Source organism: Chelonoidis abingdonii, chromosome 2 (genome assembly GCF_003597395.2).
Source record: "Chelonoidis abingdonii isolate Lonesome George chromosome 2, CheloAbing_2.0, whole genome shotgun sequence".
Lineage (NCBI taxonomy): Eukaryota > Metazoa > Chordata > Testudines > Testudinidae > Chelonoidis > Chelonoidis abingdonii.
The window spans coordinates 220,827,508-220,833,507 of NC_133770.1; positions in this window are offsets into that span (position 1 = coordinate 220,827,508).

Below are 6,000 nucleotides of genomic sequence, written 5' to 3' on the forward strand. Positions count from 1 at the left end.
TCACCAAGAGCCTTGAAGATAAGAACTAAGACCTTAAATTGACATGATACACTTGAGAGAGCCCGTGTAGTGAATAGATAGTTCTGAGGCATTCACATGGTGCTCAGAAGGCATGCTGATTCATTTTGTACTAATTTGAATCTCCTGAGGGCTGATGGTTTCTTTGTTGTAGTCTAGTTGGGAGGTAAAAGAAGGCACATGTCACAATTGCCTCTAATCCCAAAATGCCCCCTCAAGTCTGAGCACAACAATGTCAAGGTCAGTTTCCCCTGTCAGGCTCCTTAAAAATTCTTTTACATGTTCTCTCAGATCTCATGTTACTCCTCCCCAGCACCAATTTATTATTTTTGTCAGAGTGCTTCTTCAACTTCCAGTGTGCCACACTGCTTTGCTTGCTTCTATCTCCTCAACGTCATAAACACACCCAGGCTGTTTACCTTTCACCACATGTACCTTTTAGTCCACAGTTCTTTTGCAAACACAACATGACACAGGCATATTTCAGCAAGAGCTTTCCACTCATATTCTCTCCTTCACACAGCTCACCCTCTGAGCTCCTCTCACCTAAATCCTGTTCCTCCTGCTTATATCCTCCCAGTTACTGCCAGTTGTATCAATAGCCTACTAATTACCACCTAGGTGCTCATAATCCCCCAACAGAAAGTGATTAACTGCTCCCAGTTGAGCCTGCAGCCTTTTTTCTGCTGCAGCAATGTCTGTGATCACAGAGCTATAGCTAGCACCTGTGACAATCCTACAGAGTGCAAATACTCCTTGAAAGCCCTCAATCGCAGTCCATTTATCTCATACACATTGACCATAATAGAGGTGGGCAAACAACTAATGTTTTTGATTTGGTGGCAGTTTTGAAAAATCAGAGAAAAAAATTGAAATTTTTCGGAATTTTTGGTGAATTTAAAAAAGTCCACTTCAGGTCTCTCCCAGAGTGGAGATTCAAACCCTGATTTCTCATAATTAAAGAAATAGCTGAAGCAATATCAAAACTGCTTATCTTCAATAAATCATGGTGGATAGGTAAAGTCCCAGAGGACTGGAAGAGGTACCAAATATAGTACCTATCTTCAAAAGGGGAACAAAGAAGACCTGGAGAATTATACATCAGTCAGTCTAACACTAATACGTGGAAAAAATACTGGAAAAAAACTAAAAACAATCAGTTGATAAGTTCCTAGAGGATAAGAATTTATGAGTAATAGCCAATGAGGGTTTATCAGAACAAATAATGCCAAAACAACTTAACTTCCTTCTTCAATAGGTGGCCAAGTGGATGGAGGAAACTGTAAACATGATAATCTTGATTTCAATAAGGCTTTTGACACAAACCCACATGGTGGTCTCATAAGCAAATGAGGAAATGTGGTCTAGAAGATGCGCAACTTGGTAAAAGATCATATTCAAAGAGTAATTAATTATTAATAGAGGAATGTATCTAGTGGGGTTCTGCAGGGGGAGGGCGTTCTGTCTTGGGTCCAGTACTGTCACAAATGGGATCTAGGTGGTGTTACTTAGTGGTCACACCAGAACCAGAGATATGGTCAGGAGACAAGCCTCTGGTTGGATCCCAGAGTTCTGAGGAAAGTAGGGACTAGGGCTGGAGTGGGAGCACGCAGTGATTGGCACAAAGGCCAGTGCAGGAAGCAGGTCTAGTGCAGCTGTGAGCACAGAATGCAATGTGCAGCCACTGTGCTACTGTGGCTACAAGGAGTAAATGTGTATCTGTTGGCCCTTCTGTCTAATCAGGGAGCACAGTTACTCAGCGAGCATTTATTGGACCCAGCAGAAGTCACTGGGCTGCTAGGTGATCGTGACCACAGTCAGCTGAGGTCCTGACAGGTACTATATAATATTTTCATTAATGACTTGTATAAAGGATTAGAGAGCATTCTTACAAAATTTGCAGATGACATCAAGCTGGGAAGGATTGCTAGTGTTTTGGAGGACAGGATTAGAATTCAAAACAACCCTGACATATTGAAGAATTGGTCTGAAATCAACAGGATTAAATTTAATAAAAACAAGAGCAAAGTTTTTCACTTACAAAGGAAAAATCAAAGCTCAGTTACAAAATGGGGAATAACTGGCTAGGCAATAGTATTGCTGAGAAAGATTTAGGGGTTACAGTGGATCACAAATAGAATATGTGTCAACATTGTGATGCAGTTGCAAAAAAAAAGGCTAATGTAATTCTGGGTGTATTAACAGGAGTATTGTATGTAAGATGCGGGAGATAATTGTACCCTGGTACTCAGCACTGGAGAAACCTTGGCTGGAATATTGTGTCCAGTTATGGGTGCCAAGCTTTAAGAAAGATGTGGACAAATCAGAGAGAGGAGAGCAAAAAAATTATAAAAAGTCTGTCACTCTGCTGGCACAAGGGAGCTGGACCCATCTCATTTAAAGGGGCCAGTCACTCTGTGAAAGCATATATAATTGAGGACTCAGTCTTGTCATCTTAGTCAAAATCTAGTCCATACACTATTTTAATACGAATAATGACATCCACAACAGGAAAAATGCTTATATAGGTAAATACTGTATTACTATTGTTCAGTTTGAATCTGGCAGGTGGAAACCATGAGGTATTCAGAGATTAGGTAACTTGGCCAAGCCCACACAGTATATAACTAGACTGATATACTCTTGGCTTTCAGTCCATAAACTAACAATTGAACTATATCACACCTCAGGTGCTCTGGATGCCATAACACCAAAAACTAAAATCAAATTAAAGTAATCAAACTAAAATCAAAATTATAATAAAGAAACTCAGCATCCCTATAAAAATCCTAATAGTCAGTGAAATGAGTAACACAAGCAATCAGAACAACAAAATATCAATAATGTATATTTTGCTTTACCCTACCAGAAAAAGAATGATTTAAAATGAAGTTTTTGTGGACATGTTTAAATTTCATCAACCTTTTTCTGTAATGGGTAAAAAAATTCATAGTATGTTAAACTGACAGTGAATAACTGTTTTCATAACCAAAGCATTAAATTTGACTTCACATTTTAATAGTTTTGCAACATTATATAGCATAATTTCTTGCCCCTGCCCATGTCAAAGGTTTTCCTTAGACTTTGGCCATTTTCCAATGCACATTAGTTAATTTAGGTGTCAAAACTAGTCTGGTATACTCATGGAATCTCCAGCCAAATTCACTACTGTATTCTCTGTTGTTCGACATTGAGGCTTCCTCGTCTGGAGATCAGATTTCTGGTTAAAACAAAGGCCTTGGGAATTACAGGCAAACTTTACTTTGTGTTATACACTAACATCATCCGTGGGAGCCAATTATTTAAACTGTTATGAACAGATGATGTAATGAGAACACTGAAGCATAAAACTAGTTCTATCACGTCATAATATGCCAGTACACTACACTGCAACGTTAAAAATGTTCTGTCTATTTAACTCATGGAGTAAAATATGTCTGTTTTCCAGTAGCTATTCTATATTAGGAGAGACCCAAATTATCACACACTAACTTTTTCACAATACCTCCATTCTTTAATCTTGCTGTGATACATATGCTTTAGCCTTGCCTAGGACATTGTCAAAATCTCAGCTTATCTTCTTGACTTCAGTTGAAAGCTATAGACTTTGATACATTTTGTTTTTTCATAATAAATATTCCCCTTCCTCCTTGATTCATTTAGTTAAAAGGATTTAGATAAAGCTACCCCCACCCCAAATTGTTTTGGAGTTATTTAAAAAAGACACTCTATAATGTGTGTGCGGTGGGTGCGGGTGTCATTTAAAGTTCTAAATGAAAGCTAAGAGCTGATTTTGCTGACCTGTGTAGACATCATGCTCCTAATATCCTGGCTGAGACCCTAATACTAAGGTAATTGTCACAGTTAGATATTGTTTTGATATTGATGTTCTTTTCTCGTTCTTTAGGAGCTTGAGTTATTTCCATTGTGGTAGTATTGAGAGACTCTAGCTATTTAAAATGTAGGGATCCTCCTTCATAGGTATAAAGGGTAAGATTTTTAAAATGGGAGACTTAACTTAAGCTTCTAAATCCATATTTAGGCCCCTGCCAGGTTTTCCAAAGTGTCGAGTAACCACCCAACAACTTCAACTGAGCTCTAAGGAAGCAGCATAGGGCATGAACTGGCCCTCTAACTTGTATCATTTAGACTAGGAAGAAGGTATGAACAGTTCCTGTCCTGGTATTTTGACACTTCCATTTCTGGCAAAAACCTGGAAGTGGAGAGGAATGCAAAAATGCCAAAATGTTTCAAAATGCCAAAAGTTTCTCTTTGGTTTGAATTCTGGGCTAAGACTTAAGGTGAGGGCGGTTGGAAGGGTAGATTTATTTTATCCAAACCTATTCGGTTATCCAGAAATCCTAAGAAGTCTCAGAATGGCACTAAGTATTTGCTTCGAATTCACCATCTGACATAATGATCCTATGCATGCTGTGAAAATAACTATAGTCTGGCTTCAGACTGAATCTGAAATATACAAAGCCTTTCTTAAATTCATGAACCTCTTAAATGTATTGTACCATTGTGTATTACAGTTACATGTTTAATGTAGTGCTATTTCCCTAGGGAATTTAGACTTAAGATTCTTTTAGTATCTGTATATATTCAATAAAAATATGAAATGCTAATCTCCCAAATAGGACTTCCTTTTCCTTTTCCTTTTCCCATCTAGTGATACTGTGCCTTGAGAAACCACTAGATATTGCAGTGTACTGTGGCAAAGTACCTGCCTCTCCATTTGGTAGCACAGTTCTTTTTTGCCCTGGAGGCACAGGCTTGGTAAAAAAAACAAAGACAAAAAAAAACCCTTCCCAATCTCACAGGGTCTGGCTGATCCCTTCTCAGCCAGCCCCTTGCTCTAGTTTCCTCTCCTTCTGAGGAGACTGCAAGCTGCCTTCCCAGGACAGCCTCAGAGTTTAGCTGCCCCTACTTGCTGACAGCTACTCTGTCTTCTCTCCTTCTCCCCCCACTGCTTTCCCTGCCAGGGAGGTTTTAAAAAGGTCACCAGCAACTGGAGTCAGCTGAACCTGATTAGTTCCTCCTAACCCCTGTCCAGCTGAACCTGATTCCTCTAGGCTAAGCCTTCAGGGACCAATTACTACCCCTCTCCTGGTAGCCAACGTCTGAGTTTGCACAGTACAAACATCAGATTTTAGGTATTAGTCAGAAGTGACTGTAGCGAGGCGGTGTGGCTCCCCTCCTCCACAGGGAGGGTTGAGCCCGCCATCTTCCCCCAGGGCGGAACTTCGGGCAGAGCCCGCCCCTCAAAGGGTCAGGCGGCGACCCGGAGTATAAAACGCGGGCGTGGCCTTCAGATGGAGCTCAGAGCCAGCGAGAGTAGATGTGCTGGACGACCCTTGTCCGATGGGAGGCTGCCGAGCTCCGAGACCAGGACCAGGCCTTGCCGGAACGACCCGCAGCACCACGACCTGCTGCGGAATACCAGCCCTTCGCCCCAACTACGGCCTGAGGGACCTCCGGACCAGACCTGGCCCGGCTACCCAGAGGTACTACCGGATCTACCCCCTGACCCGGACTGGGAGGAGCCCATGACGGTCGACGACCGGCGGACCAGGTAGGCCGCGAAGGGGGAATGGAAAGTAGACCGGGCGGCTGACACAGTCAAGCTGCAGAAGGCCCGAGCCGATGACCGTGTGTGTCGGTCACGGATCCCCACTGACCGCGTTGTCAGTGTGTTTCGGTTAGGATCCCCCCGAGCACTCTGTCAGTGTGTTTCGGGCTGGAATCCCCACTGACTGGCACATAGGCGCGACGGCCGCTACTAGGGGTCCGGGCTGGACGCAGAGAGTGGGTGGGCCTCGTTCCCCCTGCCACCCGTAGCCGGGTGGCAGTATCCCCCTTCACCCCCACAGCTACTATTTGGTTGTTGCTCGGCCCTGCCCCAAAGGGCCAGAGCCCTCTCCCTCTGACTGTGTGTTGCTCGCCCTCCCCAAAGGCAGAGCCCTCTCCCTCTGACTGTGT